This window comes from Nansenia antarctica (assembly GCF_963989245.1).
Source record: "Nansenia antarctica genome assembly, chromosome: 11".
In the NCBI taxonomy this organism is placed as follows: domain Eukaryota; kingdom Metazoa; phylum Chordata; class Actinopteri; order Argentiniformes; family Microstomatidae; genus Nansenia; species Nansenia antarctica.
The window spans coordinates 23,585,840-23,597,527 of NC_137681.1; the positions used below are offsets into that span (position 1 = coordinate 23,585,840).

Sequence of the window (11,688 nt, forward strand, 5' to 3'; positions counted from 1 at the left end):
TATAATAACATATTATTATTAACACATATTATATTTAATATTATTATTATATATTTTATTAACAACAAAAAAGCAAAGGGTGGCTACTTTGAGGAATCTAAAATATAAGACATATTTAGAGTTATTTCGCACTTTATTGTTAAATACATAATTCCTATGTGTTCATTCATAGTTTTGATGCCTTCAGTGAGAATCTACAATGTACCAAATAGTCATGAAAATAAAGGAAACGCATTGAATGAGAAGGTGTGTCCAAACTTTTGGCCTGTACTGTAAATAGATATATATTTCATATATCATTCATCATATCGATGAAATCAACTATCTAGGCAAGGGGTCGGCCATAGACGGCGACCCTGGAGGAATTAGGGGTTTGGTGCCTTGCTCAAAGACACGTGACTGACCGGGGTTCGAACCGCCGACCTCGCGATCATTAACCGCCGGCTCTACCTGCTGAGCCACTGCCGCCCCTAACACTAGCTTGACAATTGTGGAAGCCCATTCACCTATTCAAAATAAATGCACAGGATATAACAGAAAAACATTTTAGTTTTTTCGTGAAATTTAATTGACGTCGGATGCCTTTTTGTTTGGATTTTCCCCAGTAAGTAACATTAACCATTTTCTTTTCAATTTTAACTTAACAGACATTGCATGTGAGAGCCATCTGGAATGGATCCAAAGAAGCCTCAGTTCCCAGGCCACCCCAGTACTTGGCAGCAGCAGACGAGGGGGCGTGGACGCCTGTCAGATGAGTCCGCCATAGGAAGAGGTGTGCCTTATGGGAGAGGTGTGCCTTTCCCTGTGTGTGAGCCTCCTGTCGGCTTTGCCAGGGGCCTCCCCCAGCCATCCAGAAATGATGGACTTGGTCGTGCCAGAGAGCTGCCCCTCTCCACAGCTGAGCCAACGGTAGGGGTTGCAAGAGGAGCTCCCCTACTTGGCCTGGCGCCTCCTCCAAGGCAACCCCCTCCCGGTCAGACCATCACACACGATTTACCTGAAGAGATGCCAGGGCTGCAGACAGAAGAGGAAGCAGTATTGAGCCAGCAGGTTGGTGATGTTTAACGTCGGGCCGGTCGTCTGATTGGTGGTCTACTGATTATTCCCCGTAGTATTCTAATTGTGTGGAATTGACAGACCATTCATTCATTCATTCATTCATTCATTCATTCATTCATTCATTCAAGATGCGTGGGCATCTCCTCGACCTGCGATCGTCTCTGGTGTCCATGTTCAGAGGAATGGGCATAGAGCCCTCGCAGGCCTCGTGGGCCCGGGGAACACCGGCAGTGGGTGAGTATATTAAAGATTAGAATGAAGTGTTTTTTGAATTAATTGTATTTATATACATTTTGTTTTTGTGCGTAGTTTTTTTGTTTTGTCTATTATAATTTTTTACAAATCTTATTATTGCAAACAATCATTAGCACGTGACAAGAAGTAATAGCAGTCTTTGTTTACATTTTTATTTTTTATAATTTTTTTAATAAAGAGGAGTGATACTAAGTTCTTTGATATGGTCTAATAGGGGATCCCAGGTAGTGTGGAAGGATTTCAGAGATCCTTTTAATGAAAAGGATCTCTTTTTTGTCTTACAATGCCTCCATTTGAAGGCATTGTAAGACATCCCGTATCCATTGATCGTGTGTTGGTGGGGAAGCTTGCTTCCATTTGAAGAGAATAGAACGTCTAGCTAGTAGAGTAGTGAAGGCAATGACACGGCACATAGTAATGGGCATATTCTCAGATGGGGGGAGGCCGAACAGTGCAGTCCTAAATAGGGCTGTCCCAAACGACTATTTTTCTAACGATTAATCTAGCGATTATTTTTTCGATTACTCTAACGACTAATTTAACGATTTGTCTAACGATTATTTTTTTTACTGTTAAGTGGTTAATGTATCACTTAATTTTCCCCAAAAGAATGGCTGTATTGTCTCTCTCTGTTTAACAGGGTTTTTCCTGCCTCAAAATGAGGCGGAGGTGGTACCAGTGGTGTTTGACATCGGGGGGGGACCCATGAAGCAGGGCTGTCTGGGGGTCCTTAAACATCAAACACGTAATTTCTTGCATTCTGATGAATTGATATGCACCAATTTGTGCCCTTTCTGCATCAATTTATGGTGGAAATGTCATTATTTATGTAAAGGAAAACACAATATTCAGGCACCAGATGACCATTCAAAATATAATGCAATATAAGGCTCTCGGGCATTCTGTACTTTCAAATATGTGACAACTGACAATGAAAAGGGCTACCTGTAGGCGAAATCATTTTTCTGTTTTTTACATGTGCTTAAACTACAGATTGTAAGCTTTCAAATGATGCATCATACATTGAAATTGGAAACAAATTGAAGACGACACATGAGTATTTGAAAGTTGCTACACCTGAAATCACTAAGCACAGAAAATCCCCTTCAAAGATAATGTTTTTTCTCACCTTCACAGCCAGGTAATGGGCGGTAACAATGTCTGGTTAACCCCACCCCCAACCACTCAGCTGTCAATATCTGTCAGTGTTACTCACTGGGTCAGATAGCTACAGTATAGCTAACATTATTACCTAGCAAGGTATTACCTAAGCTAATTAGCCAGCTTATCATTATGGAGGCTTTATGGTTGTTGTAACTATTATTCTTTTAATGATACAAAAAAGTCTTGAATCAGAATCAGAATTTATTTCACAGTACACAATAATACATATCTTTGACTGTGGTTTTCAACATTAGCTTTGCAGCAAGGTACATAATCACAACAATACCATCATCACAATAATCACAAGTAAATAAGTAAAGTAAGTAATGAATTAAAGTAAAGGTGCTGTGGAGTCTGGTGGGCATGTGGTGTCTTTTGCCTCATCTGAACAGAATTCTCTGATCAAAAAGATACTTCTGTCTGGCCAGATCCGGGGGGCTTGACATCAAAGCTGAAACAGACAAAAATAAACACAGTTAGCTAGCTGTACACGGTATCAACAACACAACTTATAAGAACATGTGCTATGCGATTGTTTTAGAAAGTATTACGCAATACCACACATAACTTACTAGCTAATGCTAGCTAGCTAACACGGCTAGCCCAACCCAAGTAACAAAAGAAAACAGTTAACTAACTGTACACAGTAGCAACAACACAACTTATAAGAACAGCATAATGTGCTACTAACTATGTGATTGTTTTAGAAAGTCTTTAAAAGGCAATACGACGACACAGAACGTACTAGCTAATGTTCGCTAGCTAACGCGGCTAGCCCAACACAAACAAAGGACTGTAGGCTACTTAGTACTTACTTGTGGTATGTTGATCCCGTGAAATCCGTATGTTGTCCTAGTAAAGTTTCATTTCTTGGGGACTTTCTTTGTGCCTTCAGTCATTACTGAACAATTGATGAGCTAAGCAGTGTTCATTCTAAGCAGTGTTCATTCTAAACAGTGTTCATTCTAAGCAGTGTTCATTCTAAGCAGTGTTCATTCTAAGCAGAACACACAGTGTTTCCTCCAGGATTTTGCCCGATTTTTTTTTCGCGTGCATAAAACGCGTGCACGCGAAAACAAATAGAATTTCTTAAATAGCGGTTAAGTCATTAAAGCCGAGCAGGTGATTTTATATAGAAGGTGATCGAATACCAATATTGTTATGTACGACAGTATGTCATTGCAGCACTTTGTTGCACTTTACGACGTCACGTTCTGTTAGAGCTTTACGACTGTGTGTGTGTGTTGTCAGAATGAATGGCACTTGACAGGTATACAAACTGAGATCCGTTTACATACCTGTGTGGATCTACATTTATTAGCATAACACAAACATAATAAATTAGATAGAACAACCCTGTTCATTAATGTTCATTAATGCTTGAGTTCATGCTCATGTTCGCACTGTTACTGTGTTGTGTGCCAATGCACCCCTGTGATGCTGTGTGTGTTATTGAGACCGTTGGGAGAGAGAGCTCGGGTGAACTAAGAAAGTTGTGTATGAGATAGTTTACAATTAAACGCACAGATTACATGAGAGAAGCTATCTGTCATTATTTCAACCACTGTCCAAGTGGGGACGTTACAATACTTTCGTTTTAGAACGAAACGTTAGGCTAGCAGCGTTTAGCAGTCACCATTCTTGAGCAAAACATGATACAAACAAACATTCAAATACTCGCGTCGTCTTGATTTTTTTTTCGATTTCAATGTATGACGCATCATTTGAAAGCTTACCATCTGTAGTTTCAGACTATGTAAACAAACAGAAAATTACGTAAGCAAATGGTTATTATTTATCTGGTATAGATACCACTTCTGCGCCGAATGTACCGCCACCGGCACAAATCCGCACCCGACATTGTAATTACCGTAATTTCTAAACGGTTTGTGCTATCGAAAAAAATCTAACTGTCCCTGAAAGCTGAGATGTTGCACTTCAACCAACATATAGGGTATTACGGTAAAATGTGACGTGAGGACATTCTCAGAGTCAGTTTACTCACAGTGATTGGCGGAGCGTTCAGGGACACATGCTTTTTTTCAGTTCTCCGGTCATAATAACTCGCTGCCTTTCTGCGCAGCCTGAATCAAAGTGGACTGTCTGAATCATTTGGTGGCGGAGCAAATTCATTCGTGGCGGCCCGCCACCAATAAATGCATATAGAGGAAACACTGACACATTCTCAAAACAAACACGGCTTCCTTTGTCCCTCCCCCTAGAGCTCAACAGCCAATCACACCCAAGTGAAAGCATTGTATTTTCATGACAAACAAGCCTATTTTGTTGCTAGATTACACTTATTTAATGAACGTAAAACTGTTCGGAAAAATAACGAGTGGGTACTTCACATCTTAAAGTTGAATGTTAGCTAAAAACCAGAAAATCTGAGTTTTATGTCAGAAATAGTTTGAATGCTGATTTCACGTATTTCTGTTTTCCGAGAGGTGTCTTATTACATCGTCAGCAGACATATGTATTCTCCTTGAGCAGTCAACATACTATCAGCTATTTCGCTAGCAAAAACGAAAGCTAACTTATTTGCGAAACAGCGCCCCCGCCACCACGTCGGCGCAGTGCCGCAATTGCAGTTTTACAGAAATCCACAGAGTTCAACGCTTGTAGAAAATACGACCGTCAGTTTGTCGAGAGCTGGAGGCGGCTAGAAATATGACGGAGGCGGCCGCCTCATAATTCTCTATGCAGGAAAACGCCGACGCGTCGTCCCAGCCCTAGTCCTAAAGTCTATTATTGATGTACAGAGTCATCTTCAGTAACCAGTCAATTCCCTTGTGTCTGTGGTTGTGAGCATAAATGTGAGTTAAATGTGTAAAGACTCAACGGTACGGCTGCTTGCTGTGATTACCAATGTTCCCAAGCTCTAGAACGGATGAGACGTGTGCTGAATCCCCCTGTGGTGTTCTCTGCTGTTGTTTTTGGGTGAAGGACGGGGGGTGACTGGAGATTTCGGGGGGGCAGAGCTGCAGCCCCAGACAGCCCCGGTCAGTGTCACCAGCGGCCCGGGGGGAGACGGAGCCCCGGAGGAGGTGATGGGGAGAGGCAGCAGGTAGGGAACGGGACACGGCTGCACACGAGCTCCAGCTCTGCCTAGATCTCCAAGTCACGTCTAGCGAGGCGCGATTAGCACCTGTTGTTTGCGCTTCACCCTCGATTTACCCTCAAATCGAAACTGACCTCACGGTTATGAATGGCTTACCTACACCTCGTTCCAAATTATTATGCAAATTATATTTTTCTCAGATTTTCCTAAATAGTCGATGCAAATGACAATCAGTATAATTTTCAAGTCATCAACCGTTAGAGTATAATTCAAATTTTATTGAACAAACCTCCCAATGATAGCAGTATTTTTTTTTATTATAAAAAACTCAAAATGCACTGTTCCAAATTATTATGCACAACAGAGTTTCAAAACATTTTATAGGTTGTAAAGAACTAAAAATGGTAATTTGATGAATTTAGGGTTAGGAGGTCATATTAGGAGGTCATATTTACTGAAATCAAAAGCTATTTCAAACAAAAACATCTTAACAGGTCAAATTACATGTAAACATAGGACCCCTTCTTTGATATCACCTTCACAATTCTTGCATCCATTGAACTTGTGAGTTTTTGGACAGTTTCTGCTTGAATTTCTTTGCAGGATGCCAGAATAGCCTCCCAGAGCTGCTGTTTTGATGTGAACTGCCTCCCACCCTCATATATATTTTGCTTGAGGATGCTCCAAAGGTTCTCAATAGGGTTGAGGTCAGGGGAAGATGGGGGCCACACCATGATTTTCTCTCCTTTTACAGAGGTATTCTTTGCAGCATGACAGTGGGCTCAGAAATACATGAAGACTAATTTCCAAACAGTCTTGTTTACTGATGAGTGCCGTGCAACCCTGGATGGTCCAGATGGATGGAGTAGTGGATGGTTGGTGGATGGCCACCATGTCCCAACAAGGCTGCGACGTCAGCAAGGAGGTGGCGGAGTCATGTTTTGGGCCGGAATCATGGGGAGAGAGCTGGTAGGTCCTTTTAAGGTCCCTGAAGGTGTGAAAATGACCTCGGCAAAGTATGTAGAGTTTCTGACTGACCACTTTCTTCCGTGGTACAAAAAGAAGAACCGTGCCTTCCGTAGCAAAATCATCTCCTCCATCTTCATGCATGACAATGCACCATGTCATGCTGCAAAGAATACCTCTGTGTCATTGGCTGCTATAGGCATAAAAGGAGAGAAACTCATGGTGTGGCCCCCATCTTCCCCTGACCTCAACCCTATTGAGAACCTTTGGAGCATCCTCAAGCAAAATATATACGAGGGTGGGAGGCAGTTCACATCAAAACAGCAGCTCTGGGAGGCTATTCTGGCATCCTGCAAAGAAATTCAAGCAGAAACTGTCCAAAAACTCACAAGTTCAATGGATGCAAGAATTGTGAAGGTGATATCAAAGAAGGGGTCCTATGTTTACATGTAACTTGACCTGTTAAGATGTTTTTGTTTGAAATAGCTTTTGATTTCAGTAAATATGACCTCCTAATATGACCTCCTAACCCTAAATTCATCAAATTACCATTTTTAGTTCTTTACAACCTATAAAATGTTTTGAAACTCTGTTGTGCATAATAATTTGGAACAGTGCATTTTGAGTTTTTTTATTTAAAAAAAAAATACTGTTCTCATTGGGAGCCTCTAAAGAGACAGCCTCCATCACACCCTGATGAAGACCTGGACAGAACAATTAGAGGAGGGCTTAGGTTTTTTTATTTAGGTGATATAAGCAGTCAGTCAGCTGTGAGATCTAATCTGTGTGTTTAATACACAATGACAGGAAAGAGATCTGATCTGAAATGCAGCTTTGGAGGGGCTACAGGAGGTTGACAGTGATTCAGACTCAGATGAAAGGCCTGGTGAAATGCCTGCTACCATCACTGATGGTTAGGGATTAGGGGTGGAACGGTACACAACAATTTCGGTTCGGTACGTACCGCGGTTATGAAGTCACGGTTTGGTATGTTTTCAGTACAGCAGGGTACAAAATAACAGCATCCGCACACTCAAACACTGTGCAAAAAAAACCGGCAGGCATGGTCTATGCTGTTATTTTGCACTCTATTGATACTCCTCAGTTCCAGCACCTCACCAAAGTCTGATCACGGATGAGCGGTAGTATTTTATCTAGTTGGTACAGCAGCGTAAAAATTCCCAAAACAAAGACTCACAGTGTGTAATTGATGGACTCAATTCAACTTATTGAGTCATTTGTTGATGACATTTGAGCATTTTACCACATTTTAAGAGTGTCTTAGCAAAGGGTCTGAATACGTATGTACTGATGTAACATGTTTTCACTTTCTGTCATTCTGGGGTATTGTGTGTGGATTTATGGCAAATTCTAAAATGTAATCAATTTTAAATAGAGTCTTTAACACAACAATATGTGGAAAAAGTGAATACTTTCCGAATGCACTGTATAGTAGGGGTGTTACAGAGATGTCATCATCTGTATCTGTATCTGTTCAACCTACACAATTATCTGTATCTGTTCAACTTACAAAATGATCTGTATCTGTATTCAGATAGAAGACCTGAAGTGGCTGTGGTTTATCCCGGAAGTCACCCTAACTAACTTTTATCCACTGTCTGAGCTCCACCACCACCCCTTTCACATGGGGGACATTGACCAATCAGAAACTGAACAAGAAAGACAAGTGAAAGAAATGTTTTTATAACTTTTCATTGGAAATAGAAACTACAGTAAAGATATAGAAAAATATTCTTCAGTGGAAGAGAATAACCTTAAATTCAAAATGATGCTGCATTTTCGTTTCTTATGAATGAATGAATGGACTTTGTTGTCATTGCTACAGTACAGGTACCAAACAACGAAATTTAGGAGGGGTGGCTCCCCTGGTGTTTAGGAAAGGGGGAAAAAAAACACTTTTAGAAAAAAATCACAAGAAGGGAAGGAGCTGGTTTACATAAGGGTCCTGAACCGCCTTTTCGAGGGCAGCCTGGTAAAGTGTTCGTACCCAGGGTGGGTCGGGTCCCTGGAGATCTTGGAGGCCTTCCTGAGACAGCGTGTGTTGTACAGCTCTTCCAGAGAGGGGAGGACCCTGAGGTTGCTGAGTCGTTGCTATTATGATGATTATTATGATTATTACTATTATTATTGCTATTATTATTATTATGGCTATTTGTAACCTTTCTTGACAGATGTCACCTTTTGGACTTGCCCTGGGAGGATGTACTGGTTACACATATTTTCTGCTACCTGCCTTTACGTCACCTAGTCCAGCTACAGAGAGTGAGCAAGCAGTTTCATGCCCTCATCCAGGTGTACCTGGCCAACTGTCGCACCTTTGACCTCACACAGGTAACCTCTTTGATCCTGATGTCGGGTGGGGGGGGGGGGACTAGACAGTACAACATGCACACTTTGTCTGGTGAAGAAACACTCATACACTAATATTTAATAAACAGTCTGTCCAAGAACACATACATATGTTGACATGTTCGTTGACATGATGTTTCCTAACCATCCGACTTCCACAGCTAGGGCCTTACATTCCCAAGGAGGCCTTTTGCACTATGCTACGGGACAACAGAGTCCTCCGCAACCTGGGGCTCCAGACCTCCTCCAATTGGGTGACTGACCAGGAGCTGCTGCCCGTGATTGGTCAGAACCAGCACCTGCAGCGAGTCGACATGCGGGGGTGCGTCTGGCTGACCCGCCACTCCCTGGTGGCGTTGTCGTTGAGCTGCATGCACCTCCAGCACCTGGGCCTGGCCCACTGCAAGTGGGTGGACAGCCTGTCACTGCGCAGCCTGTCGGACCACTGCGCCGGGCTGCGGTCCATCGACCTCACCGCTTGCCGCCAGCTTAAGGACGAGGACATCTGCTACCTGGCCAAGAAGTGCCTCCAACTGAGGTCGCTGTCCGTGGCGGTCAACAATAACATCACAGACGAGTCTGTGGAGGAGGTAGCCAAGCACTGCAGGGAGCTGGAGCAGCTGGACCTGACGGGCTGCCTGTGGGTTAGGAACCAGTCCATTAGGTAGGCCTACATAACCAGTCCATTAGGTAGGCCTACATAACCAGTCCATTAGGTAGGCCTCCATAACCAGTCCATTAGGTAGGTCTACATAACCAGTCCATTAGGTAGGCCTACATAACCAGTCCATTAGGTAGGCCTCTATAACCAGTCCATTAGGTAGGCCTCTATAACCAGTCCATTAGGTAGGCCTCCATAACCAGTCCATTAGGTAGGCCTACATAACCAGTCCATTAGGTAGGCCTACATAACCAGTCCATTAGGTAGGCCTACATAACCAGTCCATTAGGTAGGCCTCTATAACCAGTCCATTAGGTAGGCCTACATAACCAGTCCATTAGGTAGGCCTACATAACCAGTCCATTAGGTAGGCCTACATAACCAGTCCATTAGGTAGGCCTCCATAACCAGTCCATTAGGTAGGCCTCCATAACCAGTCCATTAGGTAGGCCTACATAACCAGTCCATTAGGTAGGCCTACATAACCAGTCCATTAGGTAGGCCTACATAACCAGTCCATTAGGTAGGTCTCTATAACCAGTCCATTAGGTAGGTCTCTATAACCAGTCCATTAGGTAGGCCTACATAACCAGTCCATTAGGTAGGCCTCCATAACCAGCCCATTAGGTAGGCCTACATAACCAGTCCATTAGGTAGGCCTCTATAACCAGTCCATTAGGTAGGCCTACATAACCAGTCCATTAGGTAGGCCTCCATAACCAGTCCATTAGGTAGGCCTCCATAACCAGTCCATTAGGTAGGCCTACATAACCAGTCCATTAGGTAGGCCTACATAACCAGTCCATTAGGTAGGCCTACATAACCAGTCCATTAGGTAGGCCTCTATAACCAGTCCATTAGGTAGGCCTCCATAACCAGTCCATTAGGTAGGCCTCCATAACCAGTCCATTAGGTAGGCCTCCATAACCAGTCCATTAGGTAGGCCTACATAACCAGTCCATTAGGTAGGCCTACATAACCAGTCCATTAGGTAGGCCTACATAACCAGTCCATTAGGTAGGCCTCTATAACCAGTCCATTAGGTAGGCCTCCATAACCAGTCCATTAGGTAGGCCTACATAACCAGTCCATTAGGTAGGCCTACATAAGTCTAAACATCATAAAAAAACCAAAAGAAAACAACAACAACTAGATATTAGGCAAGGCATGTTTATTTGTATAGCACATTTCATACAACAGGGGCAATTCAAAGTGCTTTACATATAGCATAAAAAAATACAGCAAGAGCAGCATACTGTCTAAAGGTGAGAAAACAGTGTGTGTGTGTGTGGGGGGTTCAGGAGAGACCTGAGATCAACACAAGTTCCAGATCTCATTTCTAGCATCCTACACATTTGATTTTATGCTGGTTTTATGGTACACCTGTATGAATGAATGGTCTTTATTGTCATTAATACAGTACAGGTACCATACAACGAAATTTAGGAGGGGGGGCTCCCCTGGTGCTAGGAAAAAAAAACTAAAAACAAGAAGGGAAAAGAGCTGGTTTACATAAATAAAGGCTATGTACACTATCCACTATACTATACTATACAAATAAAACACTGTGCTGTACTCTATGCTATGCTATACATATCCTAACATTTCCTATCTCTGAACCTTATGTACCCGAGGGTTGTCATATTGCACATTCATTTAAAGTGTCGCAGTTTGCGGGTTTGAAATGTTCACAGTTGTGTTTCAGTATTGCACTTGATTACAATCTAGTAGCTGCCATCAAATTGTCTAGATTGACCAGGGCCTAGAACCTAGGTCTTTGCTGTGTTCAGGGCCTGAATGGCCCTGGGGTAGAAGCTGAGCTTCAGTCTATTTGTCCTTGCGGACATGGTCCTGAACCGCCTGCCCGAGGGGTGTTCGTTCCCAGGGTGGGTAGTAAAGGGTACAGTGTAACACACCTGTAGTAAAGGGTACAGTGTAACACACCTGCTGTGTGTTGGCAGGACCGTTGGAGAGTACTGCCCCAAGCTGCAGTCGCTGAAGATCAACCACTGTCGCAACGTGACCGAGTCCAGCCTGGATCCTCTGCGGAAACGGAACGTCGAGATTGACGTGGACCCACCGTTAGAGAGGGCACTGGTGCTCCTGGGGAACTGGTGCTCGGTTCGCACCCTTCATCAACCTTCAGATCTAG

The 11,688-nt window shown here is 43.0% G+C and overlaps 1 pseudogene across 1 annotated transcript; it reads left to right on the forward strand.

The window, feature by feature from the left end:
- Positions 1-672: 672 nt before the first annotated feature.
- On the forward strand, positions 673-11,688 carry LOC308168029 (F-box/LRR-repeat protein 15-like; annotated as a pseudogene). Its single transcript has 7 exons — positions 673-790; positions 834-909; positions 1,238-1,293; positions 5,425-5,545; positions 8,698-8,857; positions 9,037-9,539; positions 11,498-11,688. The product of its transcript is annotated as an F-box/LRR-repeat protein 15-like (transcript).